The sequence below is a fragment of the Ranitomeya variabilis genome, chromosome 2, assembly GCF_051348905.1.
Source record: "Ranitomeya variabilis isolate aRanVar5 chromosome 2, aRanVar5.hap1, whole genome shotgun sequence".
NCBI classification, from domain to species: domain Eukaryota; kingdom Metazoa; phylum Chordata; class Amphibia; order Anura; family Dendrobatidae; genus Ranitomeya; species Ranitomeya variabilis.
The window spans coordinates 936,831,729-936,849,711 of record NC_135233.1 but is presented as its reverse complement, the minus strand read 5'-3'; the positions used below and the strand labels follow the sequence as shown (position 1 = coordinate 936,849,711).

At 40.8% G+C, this 17,983-nt stretch overlaps 1 protein-coding gene across 5 annotated transcripts in view; it reads right to left on the bottom strand.

The window, feature by feature from the left end:
* Positions 1-17,983, bottom strand: part of PLCH1 (phospholipase C eta 1) — a 366,784-nt gene that overhangs the window by 189,276 nt on the left and 159,525 nt on the right. The window lies entirely within an intron of this gene.

Here is a 17,983-nt window from a genome sequence, read left to right as displayed (position 1 = left end):
GAGACGAAAAGGTTCCTATCATTATATGTGTGCAGCCAGAACACATTTATCATAATTTAGGACAAAAGCATCATCCAGTGTGCACAAGTAGTGAATAATAATTGCAGAATACATCCACAGCTTATCAATAATTCATTTTTAGCATCAAATTAAGAATTAATTAATTCAAAAATGAATACTGCTGGCACGAATTCAGGACCTTAAAACCTCCATTCTCCAAAGTCAGGAAAAGGGTACAAACATTTTTCCAAGACATTAGATATACCATGGAACACTGTTAACACACTGATCAAGAAGTGCCTTAAATTTGGCACAACATTACATTTATGTCCATCAAAACTTGATGAAAAGACAAGACGACAATTGATACAGGAGACTACCAAAAGACCTACAGCAACATTAAAGGAACTGCAGGGAACATGGAAAGTACTGGATGTGACAACAATCTACCATAATTCTTCACATTTCTGGCCTGCAGGGTGGGGTGGCAAGAAGGCTTTTCTTCCAAAGAAAAACATCTAAGCCTGACTATGTTTTGCCAAATTCTACATCAAGCCAGCTAAAAGCATGTGGGAAAATGAATTATGGTCTGAGAAGTTCAATGATGAACTTCGCCATAATTCCAAAAAGTATGCTTGGTGCAAAGTCAATATTGTGCATCACGAAAAGAATGCTATTCCCACAGTGAAGCATGATGGAGGTAATGCTTTGAAGCTGTTTTTTGGCAGCTAGAACTGGGGCTTTAGTCAATGTGGAGGGAATTATTAACACTTCCAAATAGTCAATATTGGGGAGCTACTAAAAAGAAGAGTAGGTAAAGATTGTCAAGTCTTAAAGCAGCGTTTTGGCCAGCAAGCGACCTTTTTCAAGCATAGATGAAGTTTCGCATGCCATTTAGTTTATTCTTGAAAAAGGCCACTTGCTGGTCAAAACGTTGCTTTTATGATGCACTTTGGATGAATAAAGGAAATATAAATCATCTCTGGTGCCTTGGCAACAATTTGTCTAGATGTGCCAAAAATATTAAATGCTGTCATAAATTCAAATGGTACGTCAATAAAGTATTAGTTTAAATGTGTGAATATTCATCCTTATTTATATTCTTTATTTTTTTCTACAGAAAACATTTCAATTTGTTCTCAGTGGATTTGTACACATTAAGGATGACATTAAAGGTCATGGGTACAGGTCAGCGAATTTTATCGCATCAGGGCTTACTCGGCAAGCTATAGTGCTTACCGAATAAGCTGTAGAGGGAACCCGGCTTCATGGAGTGCCTGCTGATCAGCTGTTCAGCTCCGCAGCTGCATGTGTCGCGGCTGTGTCACTGTCACAACACATGCACGGAAAGCCCAACAAACAGGCTCTCCATGCATGTGTCGTGACTGTCACACAGCCGCGACACATGCAGCTGCGGAGCCGAACAGCTGATCAGCCGGAGCGATCCAGGTATCCGGGTTCCCTCTGCAGCTTATTAGCTAAGCGCTATAGCTTGCCGAATAAGGAGGGACCAGAGCAAATTCACTCATCTCCATTTGTGAGCCAAACCACATGACCAAGACAGCCGGACTTTCTTGTGATCACAATTGTTACTTCATATGCATCCTCGAGAAACACTGCCACTGACTTGTTATACTCAAAAGAGAACCTTGAAAAATACTTTTGGCTGTAGGAATGGATAATCGAGCCGAGAAGATTCTGTTTTGCTAACGCTATAGGGAAAACAGATGTCAAGTCTCTGTCTGCTTGCAAAAAATGGAACAGAATATTGAGAAAACAGGGCCAATGATGCATCTAAAACACTGTTCACTCAAGTCTGTAAAAATTGTTGTGCCAAACTGGATTCACGCCACGCCATCTTATCCTCACAAATTCAAACCAAGACTTGATTAAATGGGTCAGTGTCCTAAAGTAAAAATCCTGGACTACAGTCTAGGCCAAAAGTGTTGAGACTGACCCAAATTTTGGTTTTCACAAATATTTTGCTTCGGAGTTGAGAATATTGAGTCTTTGCATAGACTTGATGCATTTGTCAAAAAAGTTTAAAAACTTATAAATGTACTTCAGCAATCATAGAAACATCTGACTAAACGATCTAAAAACACTGAAGCAGGAAACGTTGTAACTGCCAACATTTGCAACACTCTAAATACTTTTGGCTACATTACAACCTGATCTTCCAGAATTCCTGCTCATCTGGTATTGAAGTAATACAATGTCCGACTCTGAAATTAGAGCAGAATATGACAGCGAAATATTGTGTAGGCACCTCTCAATCCCTAAATCCACTCTGACCCACCATGGGCTCCACAAGATTTGTCCTGCACCAAAGAGGTTAGATGAGTTTGAGATCTGGGGAAATATAAGGCCAAGTCAAAAACTTTAACTAATTGTCATGTACATGAAAGCATTCCTAACCTCTTCTTGCAGTTATGCAGATATACAGAAATACCATTACCATGAAGGGGTGTACTTAGCTAGCAACAATATTTAGGTAGGTGGACATCCACATAAATGCCCATATCTGCCAGGACTATAGTTTCTCAGTACAACATTGATCAGATCATCACACTCCTGTTGGCTTGCCCTCTATCCCATAGTGATTCCTAGTCCTGTCTCTTTTCCAGGTACTTGACACACACAGCGATTCATCAGACGAGTCCACATGTTCCCTTGGTGCGGGTCTGATGCAAATACCCATAGACATGGGGTAGAGTGGGCACTTTCTATTATAGCAAGCAGTAATTTTTCAGCAGATGGGACCAGACTGGATATTACTTGTATTTTCCATAACAATTTTAGAACATTTTGTTTTAGAAGTCCGCAAGAGGTCCATCACGTCTTTGTTATGATTTTCTTTTTGTAGGAAGGGGGTGAAGGAAGGAACGCTACAACCAGATGTTGAGTGGAATTCTTAAGATTTTGTACCAAATGCTTTTTTTGTTGTTCTTTTATTGGATATTTAAAAAATATATTTAGATATGATGTGTTTCTGCAAATTAATGGCATATTTTCTCCAATCGGCTCTCTTTATTTTTTAAAGTGAACCTGATCCATGCTGCCAAACCCACGGCTGGATGAACTTGGCCAGATATGTTTGACTGTTTAGAAGAGGTTTTCTAATAATAATATAGCGAAAAGAGCAGCTAAGAAATAATATTACTCCAGCACTTCTCTTCTGCACCGTTCTGTATGGTATGTAGTCTGCACGTTATAAAGGATAGTAATTATTGGTTTTTCAAATTCAATTACAAGATTTGCAAAACATTGTAAGTGTAATTTCCTTCATCATATTCCCGGCATGTCGCGTTACAGCCAAAATCAAAACATCCAGAGTCCCACTGAGAATGGGAAAACATTGAGCAAGTGTTCATGTAATCAGAATAAAACCCTGCTATTATGGACTAATGAGCTATTTATCTAGCTCTTGGCTAGTGACAAGGTGCAAGACTGACAGCAAAACGGGAAGATAGAAATCTTTTCTGCATAAGGCCCCTCAGTTGGGGGACACCAGCACTTCCGATGTGTATTCTATATTTACTTAGTATTGTTGTCTCATTTCATTCTTGTCGTTATGTATCAGAAAGGTGAATGGACTTGGGGTCCATCTTACAAAGGCCTCTTTTTTGCAACTTTATGGCATTGAACCAGCCATCCGTTAAACAAGAGTGTTCTAAGCTTTTCAATTGCTTTAAACGGATGCTATTGTAGCCTATGTCATGGATGTCAAAGCGTTCCACGAGTCACCCATTGGCTATAAAAACATCCATTATGGGCTATGTTCACATGAGCATACGAGAAATTTTCCAATTTTCATCTTCATAACACGGACAATTTTTCATCCACATTTGTATATATCAGCATTGGGTGCTATAGGGTGCATCCCCTTGAACAGGCAAGTCTTATCCTAAATTCGGAAGAGAATAGTGCATACTGCAATTTTTTACACGACAACCAAAAAAATGGTCATCTGAACAGCCTTATTGAATAACATTGGTCTGAATGTTGTCAGTTTTATTCACAGGTCGGTGTAATAATGAGTTGTAGTACATGTGAAAATCAAGGGTTTTTTATGTTCTACTAAAGATGATGTTTTTAAATCTGAAATGTGCAAAATTGTTGTGACTTTTTAAACCAATTTATGTCATTTGCATTAATGAATTGGGGCCCAAGTGTTTTTATAATTACAGTAGTATCAAGCGCTAGAGCTTGAGGCCTATATATGCCTAGGTTATTATTTATATTAGTGGCATGCGTAAGGAAAACAAAAGTTTTCTTTACTGTACTGAGAACTTTTAGAGACATACAACTTGGTCCAAATGGGTTGAACCTTCCCTTCACTTTTCAGCTATAGGCCAGACACAAATACAGTTGCAGCTTTGGCACTTCCAGGGTCCGTCACTCAATGACGGCATATCGCTAGTGCATGCCCATTATTGCATGTGTTGGCGATACGCCCGAAATAGGGGTTAATGGCAGTGTTAACGGACTGCGTTACACCGCGTTATACCGCGGTGTAACGCAGTCCGTCTAACGTGCCATATAAACGCAGTATGAACCCAGCCTAATAGGGGTGGAAAGTGTGGTGGTTATGGCTAATAGGGGTTATTATTATTATTATTTATTTATATAGCACCATTAATTCCATGGTGCTGTACATGGGGGTTGACAGTGTAGCGTTATAGTTCAAAATAGGGAATGGTGTGGAGGTAATATTTTATAGGACAGTATAGAGGCTATGTACCATTAGAGGCAGGTCCGTGGGCAGGTCTCTTGATTTCTCTGGCCTAGAGCACCAAGATAAGACCCTGCCTACAGTCCCGCCCCAAAGCACAGGCACATCATTAACTGAAACCTTCCAACCCTGATTACACAAGAACAAAAACACAGATTTTTTCCTCCCAGGTATTATTTTAATCAGTGTAACAACGTCAACGTGACAATGATTGTAGTTTACTTCGCAAAATCCTGCTGACCGGTTTGCTTTAGTATGATGTAAAGAGGCTACACAAATGATAAAATTTCTGAAAACTAATTTCCAATGGCTAAAAGATAATAAGAGAAAACAAAACAAATGGGAAACTTTTATAAGCATCCTGAATAAGAGCTGTGCACAATTTACATGCATGACAATAAATGAGCAAGAAATAGGAGGAAACCACAATGGCTAAATAGAGTTCTAAGCGGAGCAATAAATTAGAAAAAGGCATTATTTTGAGAATTAAAGAAAGAGGGTGGTGACGAGGCACTAAGTAGTCATAGAGATAAATTGGTTAATCAAAAACAAATCCAGGAGGCAAAGTGAGAGCCAAAGAGACTCATTGCAAAAAAAAAAATAAAAGAAAATAATATTCAAAAAATATATTAATCAACTACATAAACATTAACAGACTCAAAAATGATAGTACTGGACGCCTTCCAATATAATCTGTGTGAAATGATAGAGGATGATGAGAGAAAGGCCAATTAAATGCCTCGTCTACAGTATATACACAAGAAAATCCCATGACAGATGACATGATCCGACATACCAGAAATTCTCCATTAAATGTCACCGGCTTAACACTAAAGTCAACAACTAAAATCAACAAGTCATCAGGTCCGGATGGAATACACACTAGAGTACTGTGAGAATTAAATACGGTGGTAGACCATTATTTCGAATATTCAAAGATTCCATAATAACTGGGTGTGTACCATAGGACTGGTGCATTGCAAATGTGATGGCAATGGTCAAAAAGGTGTGTAAAAAAATATTTTTTTTAAAACCATTTTTTGCCTTCCTCAGGATCAACATGTTGGATTAAAAGTTAAAATCGACGGACACTTGTCATCTGTCAGCCTTAAAACTATGACATATTAGTTCTGACGCTATATTTTGCATTGCAGCATCTAATCCGTGTGTGCGAAGGTCATTGTGAAGGGAAGGGGAGCAGGGTCATTCTCTCTGATTGATGGTGGCCGATGGGTTATGACCGACAGGGGTCAGTTGTGCCTGTAATTATGGAGCTCATTTGAAACCCTTACTGTGGCCGGGTTTAAAAGGAGACTGTGAGTTTTGCTATATGCAACAGCACTGTGGCATCGCTGGATACAGAACAGACGATGGGACGATCACATCTTGAAATCCCCTAAGGGTGCTAACAATAACAGCAAAAAAACGAAAGTTCAAATCACCTCCCTTTATCCCCATTTTTAAAAATATATATATACAAAATTACACAGGTGGTATTACAGTATTCAGTAAAGTCCGATCTATCAAAATATACATAGAGCTAAAGTGATCGATAAACACCGTAAACTAACAAAAATTCAAGAATGCCAAAATTACACAATTTCACAAAAAAAAAAAGACTGATGAGGAGAATGATACTCCAAGGTCATTCTTGCCACAAAATGGACTTACGTCTAGGGACTATGTGGAAAAATGAATGGTGTCATTCAAAAGTTCAACTCGTCCAGCAAAAAACAAGCCCTCATAGGTCAACGCTGACAGAAAAATAAACATTATATATGGAGATGGCTACTCTTAGTAAGCACCTGTTCACACCAGTGTTCTGTTTGGAAGGGAAGGTCAGTCTTTTGTTATTAGTATACATAGGCCCTCTGACTGAGCACATCACCCATCAGCCTATGGCTTTTTTAATTACAGCAGGATCCTACCTACCAATATAAATGTAGGCAGTCAGACCAGGAGAGGTATCATATTAGATTAGGTTCCCAGCAAACAGCATCGCCTTGTCGTTGGCTGCTGGGCATGCATAAATTGGGGAAGTTATGCACTAAGTATCTCCATTTTTTCCTATTTTTAGAGCAGAAATGCAATTCCAGTGTCACCTATTTCATGCTTGCATGCTATAGTGTTACAGAGTGCAACTTTATTTGTTAGAAAAATAAAAGTTATGGCTCTGGGAAGAAGCAGAGGAAAAAATGGAAATTGGCTGCGGCATCAAGGGGTTAAATAAATACATGTAACAAAATCTTAATGTAAACAATAGGTTATATTCTGACTGCAGATTCCTATGAAGTACTTGCTATGTATAAGGCCTCTTTAAGAGATTGACTTTATTTCAAAGGACAAAGTGACTAGAACTTCTAGCGATTCACTAGATTTCTCTCTTCGGACTCTGAACACTTGTACACATACTTCCGAACAACTATTGGGCACGTGCCATTTGTTTCTCCAGCACAGAAACACTCAGACTGCAAAGAAAAGGGTCCAGCCTATTTTTGCCGTCACTGGAGAGCTTGAGGAAGGGGAGTTTCAATGCTTCTTTTATTTGGTGTGGGTTGTGTGTGGCGGCCATTGTTGCTGTGGGTTTCTTTCCTGGTGGGGCGGCGCAGTCTGGGGTCAAGGGGCTTCGGTCTTGCAGCATAGGCGCTGTGAGGCACCGGGCCGTCCGCCCTGCTGCTGCATTGCCACTGTGGCGGTGGTTGGCACATGGCTCTGCTCCATTAGGGCGGTAGGACCCACTACGAGGTTCGCCGTGACGTGGCAGTGAGCTTCATACACTCTGATCAGAATGTTAAACCAAGAACCTCATGTTCAGTTATACATATTTTTGACTAGCGGCATTAGATCAATGTCTGATTTTTAGAGGTGCGGCCCATGCTCTTTGTTTGTTGCTTAAAAGGAATGAATCATCAGAAAATGACTGTGTTTAAATCAGGTTTTTGGGTTAAATGTATTTTGAATTTTTTTTGCCAATAGGTTATGATATGAAAAGAAAAACCTTGGAAAAAAATTGTAATTTTCACCCAGGCCACTGGGACTACACTACACTCTCAGATAATCCACATGCACATCAGCAGCAATACACTGACTGCAACGTTATCTTTTATATTGAAGCATCTAATGAGCATGTGCAATGGCCAATGTAAAGGAGTCAGGGGAGGGGTGCAGTGAAAGCGGTTACATAACCTATAAGAAATGGTGGATCCTGTGTCGGAGGTAGTACATGTAATTATAAACCTGCCTGTAACGATGAGACTTTTGAAAACTCTTCCTGAAAGAACAAGATGTATAAAATAACCTCTTGTCATTGTTATTCTGACCACTGGAGCTTTTTTTAGTTTATTAAAGATTCTGAATGAAAAAAAATAATAAAATGGCAAAACTTTTTAAAAATGGCATTTAAGACAAAAACGTGATTTAAAGAATAAAGAATTTTTTGATGATACATTCCCTTTAAGTTGCACTAAACATGTCTCCAAGTTGATGCACTGTCTAAAATATGCAGCCACTGGTTTCCATAAATTACAGTCCCTCTCGGAGTCACCGGTCCCACAGCTCTCGGATACTCCTGGGGGATTATTACTTATTCATCCAGCAATCAGGCTCCACTGCTCCCAGTTCATATTTGCACAGTCCCACGGAGCAGCTACTGTGCGCGGGGTCTGACGTTTCCTCAGGATTCAGTCACACTCTGTCATTTACTCGCTGCTTCCCAAACAGTAGCTGAAGTCAGGCCTAACTCCGAAGCAGGTGTCCTACCGATCACATGTGAAAATGTGAAATTCCCATACTGCAGTGTGTCTGATCACAGGCAAGTTCACCTTCCGTACAGAAGCGTTGCCGTTCTATAGGTCTCTAGTGCAGGGTTTGAGGCAGCCAATCCTGAAACAACACTTCTTATTAATCACGCACCAAGTGGTTTTGGAGCTCTTGATCTAGTTTCCCTCATGTCCTGGACATTCAGCGGTCACAGATTGTCTGACTCTTCCCTATTTCCCTTTGGCTGCTGTCAGCGGCATATTAGTACTTACAGCTATAGTTGGTGCCAATCAATTTACGCGTCCCATCTCGTCAGCCATGACAGTGGTCTCTGGCAGCTGCACAGGAGCCAAAGAACCGCCTCTTACGTGCCGGCAGCTGCAGCTCTTCTTTTGGATTCGGCAGTCTGGTGTGTCATCATGGTGGCAGAGTGACAACGCATCGGTGGCTACAGACCACGGTCATAACTGATGGAATGAGACTAGTGAATAAATTAAACTCTCTTTACAGCTATAAAGCTTGCTGACAAGAAAACCTGCAATTTTAAGTTGACAGTCTCACAATGATCTTTTTATACCCGTGCCTGAAACCATGACAAAGGGACATCTTCCATGTCTAGAGGAAAAAAGGTTTAATCATCATCATCTTTACTGAGAGAGCAGCGAGACTATGGCCCTCCCTGCCCCAACATGTTGTAATGGTCGATTCACTAAACAAGTGTCACGAATGTCCCGCATTCTGCAGGGACAGTATAGGGTCCCTCTTTCCCAGCATTCCTACAGTCACAGCGTGACAACAAGAAGGGCCTGTCTGCATCTCTTGAAAAATAGAATATTAAAGATATGGGCTCTAGATTCTGTGATGGGGCGCTGATCCCAGAAACTAGTTGGATTTCCCTATGTGAAGTCGGGAAGGAATTTTTTCCCTCATATGGGGCAATTAACAACTGCCTTAAGGAGTTATTGTCTTCTTCTGGATCAACATGTCTGGTTATAGGTAGAACTTGATGGACTAGTGTCTATCTTCAACCTTAAAAATTAGGAAACAAAGCAAGAGAACTAAGAGGAGAACAAACTAATAACGGCATTTGTATGTATGCAAATTATCTCTTCAGAGAGGAAAAAGACTAGAACTCTAGTTTAATGCATTAGATGTAGCGATCCTAAAGGCAATATTTCCCCTTACTATAGGACTAAAGCTACCGTCACACTCAGCAACTTTGCAACGAGAACGACAACGATCCATGACGTTGCAGCGTCCTGGATAGCGATCTCGTTGTGTTTGACACGCAGCAGCGATCTGGATCCCGCTGTGCCATCGCTGGTCGGAGCTAGAAGTCCAGAACTTTATTCTGTCGCTAGGTCGGAGTGTATCGTCATGTTTGACTTCAAAAGCAACGACGCCAGCAACGCCAGACATGGAGCTATCAACCAGCGAGAACGATAAGTGAGTCGCCGTTACGTCACTGGAACGCTCCTGCATCGTTCTGGAGTTGCTGTGTTTGACGTCTCTACAGCGACCTAAACAGCGACACTCCAGCGATCTAGTTTAGGTTGGCTCGTTGTCTATATCGCCGCAGCGTCGCTGAGTGTGACGGTACCTTAAGTCATATGGTTAGGCTCGTTAAAGGGTCGATATTGACTTTTAGGATCGCTACTTCCAATAGGTGGCACTAGAGTTCTAGTCCTTTTCCTCTCTGAAAAGGCAATTTGCATATTTAATTTCCCAGAGGACCATGCATGGCATACAAGTCTCCTCACTCTGATATGCCAGGCCTGGCTTGTCACTCTCCACAAGGAGAAACGTTACCCCTTAGAACTATGTGCTATGTAATATATCTGGAATAATCAGCTTGAAGATTGCCTACATTTTTTTTTTTTTTTTAGTTTCAGCTCACTTTTAAACAAGAAAAAAAATACATTGACGTGAATGCTCATCTCACGGTAACTAAAAATAATAGTTACAGGTCAGACGATATACTAGTGGATTCCCTACTTGAGACTATACAGGGCATAGAGCGTTCAAATAATTCCTCTGTATAAATGTATTCCGAGCACATCTCTCCTCACAAGACTCAAACTGCGAACCCTTTGAAGTGGAATTGCAGAACACCCCATCTCATGAGATAATAGATTTACCAGTGTAGTTAGCAGTGAGAAAACGCATTCAAAAGACATTTATAACGGTCTTCAAGTCAATTCTGGGGGCCGGAAGACACCTCGGTCATTCAGCTTCACAAATCATTTAAACAAGGCCTCTTATTATTCAAGATGTTCTCTTAAACTATTAAATTGTGGATTTTCCATGTCTTTCAGCATGTCCAACACGTGAATGTTACACGTGATCAATTTTGATGCAACGTTTTCCAATTTAGAATGAACAGCTTCACACTGTGATAAAGAAGTAAAAAAAATGTACCTTTTTATAATATAGAGTTTATTCTACATTTAAAGCACCTTACAATTTTTAAATCATTTTCCATATATGTTAAATAAAATCTGTGTAGGGAGAAGAGGAGACTATTATTTCACCGAGCATAGATATAAAGTGCCACAAAACTCAATAATTATCACTGACCAAAAGCATTATATACAAAAAATAAACTTAATAAACCTAATAAAACTTAACTTTTAATGTATTATATGATAAAAAGATAACATACACACCACACATACGGCCATAAAACAATATCCACTGTTGGATAGCACATATTCCAATAAAGAGATAAACAATGGGGAACACAGCTAAATGAAAATGCACTGTTCCTAAATTTGCCCTACCTGACTGCGGAGGTTGGCACTCTATGAACCTGCGCAAATGGCGCCCCCGCTCGTCGTCGTCTCACCCTAATATGCCCTATAAAGCCCTAGTTTTAGAGAGGAGCTCAGGGACATAAAAGACCAGCATCAATGTGATATACCATGTGTCAAATAATAACACAGGTAGGTACTGGGTAACCCCCGGTCAGGATTCACAGTGCAAATAGTAATCCAACAAATATTAATGACAATTCCCTTTTATAATGCATGATATAACATAATTGGCATAAGGAAATATAAAGGTCACAGCCATAAATTATTAAGCATGCTTATCTCTCGACGCGTTTCCCCCGAGGTCAGTTCATCAGGAGACATATTCAATATCAGTTAATAAGGACTTATATGAATCATAAATCAGAAGGGAGAGGGTCACACTGGGATGGATGAATGTGCCCTAGATTACAGTGGGGAGCGATGTCCATCCAGAACTACAGATCTCCAATAGCCCTTCTGATTTATAATTCAGATAAGTCCTTATTAACTGATATTGAATATGTCTCCTGATGTATCAGAAGCCAATCGACCATCCAACATACCTTAAATGGGACAGTTTCCATCCAAAACACAAAAAAACTATTGTCTTCAGCCAAGCCATCAGATACAATTGTACATGTTCCAACCCAATGGATAGGGATTAACACCTTGATCGTCTCAGAAAGACCTTTTTGAATCAGGGCTACCATCCAAGAACAATTGAAAACCAGATTACAAGAGCCACCAGAATATCAAGGAATCACCTGCTACATTACAAAGCTAAAGAAGAAAATAACCGGGTACCTCTAGTAGTTACCTACAATCACAAAACCAAGTATGGTAAAGCAGAATCCTAGAAAAACACGAATAGACCTAAAGAAACAAGGATCCCTAAAATATAACTTTTAATTGAATGAAGTTCAAAAATTCTATTTTCATTAAGACAGTGTTAAATGAAGGGACAAATTGTGTGCCTATTAGACCCTAAAAGGTCACTATACTACACCCTACCTGGCAGTGGAGGTAGGCACCCTAAATTACTGCGGTAGGCGCCCCCACTCCTCTACGACTCACCCTAAAGGCCCCTGAGAATATTCTACAATAACCGAAACCTGGTGAGCCCTAGGTGAAGTCCCTATAAACAGACCTGCCTTGCAGAGGAGGTAGACACCCTAATTTTCAGCGGTAGGCGCCCCCACTCCTCGACGGCTAGCCCTAAGGTCCCTGCCAGTCCCTGCAATAGAGACAGAGAACAAAGCAAAAAAGAAGTGTCCCAATACACCCTATTACCTGTGGAAAATCAAATCCAAAAAAAGGGAAAAAAAATAATTATTATAAAAAATGAATTTTTTGAAAAAATGCCAAATATAAATAAATCAGCAATTGTAGTTGCAATAAACTAATAAGGCAATAGAAGTAAAACAAACAAACAAAAATCAAAAAGACATATGCGGGAAGATCGGATGCAAAATGTAATATATCATTGTCCAAGCAGTGATGTTTATATGGGGTTCCCCAGACAGTGAAAGTTATTTAGTAGGAGGCATCACAGCATAGAATTGCATAATAAAATACTTTTGATGATCAGTCTAAAAGACTATATGACATCTTTAAGAGACACTGGCAGATTCTTAGGTCGGACTCTGATGTTTGTGGATTCATTTCCCCTTATCCATCAATCACATATAGAAGGGGTAAGTCAGTCAAGGACAATGTTGTCCATAGCCATTGTGTCCCCCCAAAAAAGCAGGGTACATGGTTGACGAATGGGTCCACTGGAACGTTTAGATGTGGACATTGCTCTTTCTGTAAACATGTGGTGGTTTCGAGCATTTTTAAGAGTTCTGCCACCAATAGGAGCTTCTCTACGAGACAGTTCGCTAACTGTAGGACGGTGGGGGTGGTGTATCTCTGCACGTGCTCTTGCCCCAAGGATTATCTTGGTAAAACCAAACGGAAACTACGTGTCCGTATTGGAGAACACCTTGGGGACATTAGGCACGGCAGGGATACACCGATTGAGAGGCATATCAACAGTGAACATGGAGGTGACCTCGGCTCTGTCATTCAGGGTCATCGAGGTCATTCCTCCTTCTGCCAGATTGGGATAGGAAGATAGTACAACGTGAAACAAGGTGGATTTATATCCATGAGTCTGTTGGGTCTCAATGAGCAGTTGTCCTTCTCGAGCTTCATTTAGCCATCTGATGTGGTGTTGTTTTTCTTTGGAAACCTTTGTGACGCCATGTATATTAAAGGGAACCTGTCACCCCCCCCCCAGGCGTTTTTAACTAAAAGTGGCTCTTTTAGTTCTGTGTGCTGTAACTGCCGAAATAATCAGTTTTATAATTTGTCCAAAATACCTCGTCTTCAGACAAGGAGGCAGGCCTTTCCCCCCTGCTTTAGACGCCACACAGCTGTCACTCACGTCTTCTTGGCGCCGGTGTCATGTCGGACGCTGTTCAGACCAGGTCATCCAACAGACAGTGGTAATTCTGCTTTTGATTTTTTTGAGGTTCGAGGCCTGGACATGCACACCATCAGTGTAAACTCCAGGTAGAGGGTCAGTCAGGATTTCGCTAGTCTGAGGGAAACTGCAGGGGCCCGGGTTATTAGCTCTCGCTCACCTAGTCTCCCCGTTACATTATAATCGGCCCAACAAAAAAAATCAAAAGCGGAATTACCGCTGTCTGTTGGACGACCTGGTCTGAACAGCGTCCGACATGACAGCCGGGCGCCACCTCCTCACCGCTGTTTTGAAATGATGCGGCGCCTGCGCTCTTTTCTCCTGCCTTGGGCAGGCGCAGTGAGCGCTGGCCATCTGTCCTCTGTGCGTACGTACGCCCTGCCTGTGAATCCCAGCCCCGCAGGGTCTTATGATTTATTCATACTACGGGGCTGGGAGTCCTGGGCATGCGCATTGCGTGTCTAAGCCTCTCACCCTCTCCCACCGCCTGCTACAGCGTGTGCATCCTCTGGTGATCCCTCCTCCGTGCAATCGCCTGGAACCTTGCCAAATCCTCACAGCTGGTGTGTGTGTGTAGCAGGCGGTGGGAGAGGGTGAGAGGCTTAGACACGCAATGCGCATGCCCAGGAATCCCAGCCCCGAAGTAGAAGTTTAGTATAGTGACACTCTCTTAATGAAAATATAACTTTTAATTGAATAAAGTTAAAAAATTCTATTTTAGGGATCCTTGTTTCTTTAGGTCTAGTCACCTACAATCCAAATCTGGAGGTGCTAAGGGGAGCTGCATGGAAATGACAACCTTTACTACAAAAAGATGCCCGCTTACAATCCATGTTCCCAGACCCCCCACTACTGTGTTTTAGGCAGCCCCCAAATCTAAGAAGCATCATTGTCAAAAGCTCCCTTTCCTCTCCAACAGCTGCAGGTACCTTTCCTTGCAATCATAAAAAATTTAAACCTGTCCATTTATAATGACCACGGACAAGATAAAGATCCCCAACTCACATCAGGACTACAAGATACCAGGTACTTTCAGCTGCATCACTTGTAATGTGGTGTACCTAATCATTTGTACTAAATCTCCAACTGGGGGTCTGTATGTAGGGGAGACAGGGCAAAAATGGAGGACAAGGATGAATTCTCACCGCAATACTATAAGAGAAAAAATAATGGATCTACCTGTGGCAATACATTTTGTCTCCCCAATCATAACATTATGGACATGAAATTAACTGTATTAAAAGGTAACTTCAAATCTCAAACAGACAGAAGAATATGGGAATATAAACTGATGATGACCTTTTTTTACACTCTTCGTGCAGGAATGAATGTGTCGCATGGATTTATGTCTTTTTACATCAACTAAGGAATTTGCCCTTCAGACCACGTGGGGTCATCACAACAGAACCAGACGCCAATCAGAGGACAATAAAACATTCCTTATCTAAGAACTGTCCAATATTTATGGACATAACTGTTTATCACTCATGGTAATTCTGCTTCATGTCACCTGTCTTATCCATGTTTTTTTTTTTTGCTTTTGTTTTTTTTTGTGATGTGTTGTGCATAAATATGTGATTCTCCAGAACTTCTTTTAGCTTATGCCTGATGAAGAGGCCTGAGTAGTTTCGAAAGCTTGCAATTTGTTACCATCTTTTCAGCTAGCCATTAAAAGGTATCAACCACTGAGGACTCTCAATTCTAAATATTTTTCCCACTGACAAAGACATGAACAGTCAATAAATTTAAGGGTAGGTTAATTTTAACATTGAGAGATAGAATATCAAAAATAAAATCCAGAGAATCACATTGCATAAATTATGTAAATTTATTTCCATTGTGCAGTGAGAAATAAGTATGTGATCCCCTACCAATCATTAAGAGTTTTGGCTCCTACAGACCAGTTAGACGCTCCTAAACTCGTTACCTGCATTAAAGACAACTGTCTTACATAGTCACTACATAGTCACCTTTATAAATGACTTCTGTCCACAGACTCAATTAATCAGACTCTAACCTCTACAGCAAGACCAAAGAGCTTTACAAGGATGTCATGGACAAGATCATAGACCTGCACAAAGCTGGAATGGGCTACAAAACCATAAGTAAGATGCTGGGTGAGAAGGAGACAACTGTTGGTGCAATAGTAAGAAAATGGAAGAACTACAAAATGACTGTCAATCAACATCGATCTGGGGCACCATGCAAAATCTCACCTTGTGGGGTATCCTTGATCATGAGGAAGGTGAGAGATCAGTCTAAAACTACACAGAGGGAACTTGTTAATTATCTCAAGGCAGCTGGGACCACAGTCACCAAGAAAACCATTGGTAACACATTACACGGTAAAGGTTTAAAATCCTGCAGTGCCCCGCTAGGTCCCCCTGCTCAAGAAGCCACAAGTGCAGGCCCATCTGAAGTTTGCTAATGAACACCTGGATGACTCTGTGAGTGACTGGGAGAAGGTGCTGTGATCAGAGGAGACAAAAATTGAACTGTTTGGCATTAACTCAACTTGCTGTGTTTGGAGGAAGAGAAATGCTGCCTATGACCCAAAGAAAACCATACCCACTGTCAAGCATGGAGGTGGAAACATTATATTTTGTGGGCATTTATCTTCTAAGAGCACAGGACTATTTCACCGCATCAATGGGAGAATGGATGGAGCCAAATACCATAAAATCCTGATTGACAACCTCCTTCCCTCCACCAGGACATTAAAAATGGGTCGTGGCTGGGTCTTCCAGCAAGACAATGACCCAAAACATACAGCCAAGGCAACAAAGGAGTGGCTCAAAAAGAAGAACATTAAGGTCATGGAGTGACCTAGCCAGTCTCCAGACCTTAGTTCCATAGAAATCTTATGGAGGGAGTTGAAGCTCCAAGTTGCCAAGCAATAGCCTCAAAATCTTAATGATATAGAAATGATCTGCAAAGAGGAGTGGACCAAAATTCCTCCTGACATGTGTGCAAACCTCATCATCAACTACAAAAAACATCTGACTGCTGTGCTTGCCAAAAAGGGTTTTGCCACCAAGTTTTAAGTCTTCTTTGCCAGAGGGATCCAAAAACTTACTTCTCACTGAAAAAATGCAAATAAATTTATACAATATGATTTTCTGGATTTTATTTTTGATATTCTCTCAATGTTAAAATTATACACTGAAAATGATAGACTGTTCATATCTGTCAGTGGGCAAATTTACAAAATCAGCAAGGGATCAAATAATTATTTCCTTCAGTGTAACTAAGAAAAATATTTCCAGTTGTGCAAGAAACGAGAAATCTATTTTTCCAGGACAAGTCCCTACTTGGAGGCAGTGGAGCAACGTCTAATGTGAGGTCAGCCACAGGTAAATGAATTATACATGTGTACGAAATAAATAGCTTTACGCAATATACAAGGTCATAAAAAAGGGTTTGTGTATGCCAAGCTACAAATAATCTTAGTATCACCGGTCATAACCAGACTACAATTCACCCGAGATTAAATCTATTTTATGGAAGGAATCTGCCCCCTGCAGTAGGAGCAGAGAACATCCCTCCCGAGCAGCGGCATCATTCCAGATGAGCCATTTCCTGCCCGCTGCAATGAAGTGATTGTATGTGAATCAACCGGTGTCACTGTGGAAAGTGAAAGTGGCAGTAAGGGAAGATTTTAACCATTGTATGTGAAAAGAATGGAAAAGCAACAGAGATGTCCCCAGAACATGAAAGAATAATCCAGCGTCTGCTGCAAGTCCGTGCAATGCAAATCTCAAGGATATTTTTCCACGTTCCTAAACTACTTGACCTACATTCCACAAATCATGTGTATTGATTTTACCAGTTGTCATGAACTGCGTGTTAATGTGGACTTGTGCAATGCTGCAAAAATCGGTTTCTTTGAGGCGTCGATATTTCATGATGGTCATGGATCTCTATAAAGTACACAGTCTGATGGAGAATATGGGGGATGGTCGAGACTCAAAAATCACAGAATGGAAACGGGTGCACAACTCGTATTTTACGTAAAAACCAACCTCCTGATCTTTGCCGATCTTCATTACATGAATGTCCGCACCTCCCAATTTGTATTTATTGAGGAAAAGGGATGCGAAAATAGGAGATAGTCTGCCATTTCCTTGGCTGAGTAACATGTACAAAGAAAAGAGCTGCCATTAGCGGCTATAAAGTAAAAGGCAATTTTTTGTAAGGAATAAACTGATGAAAAACAGGAACAAAAAAATT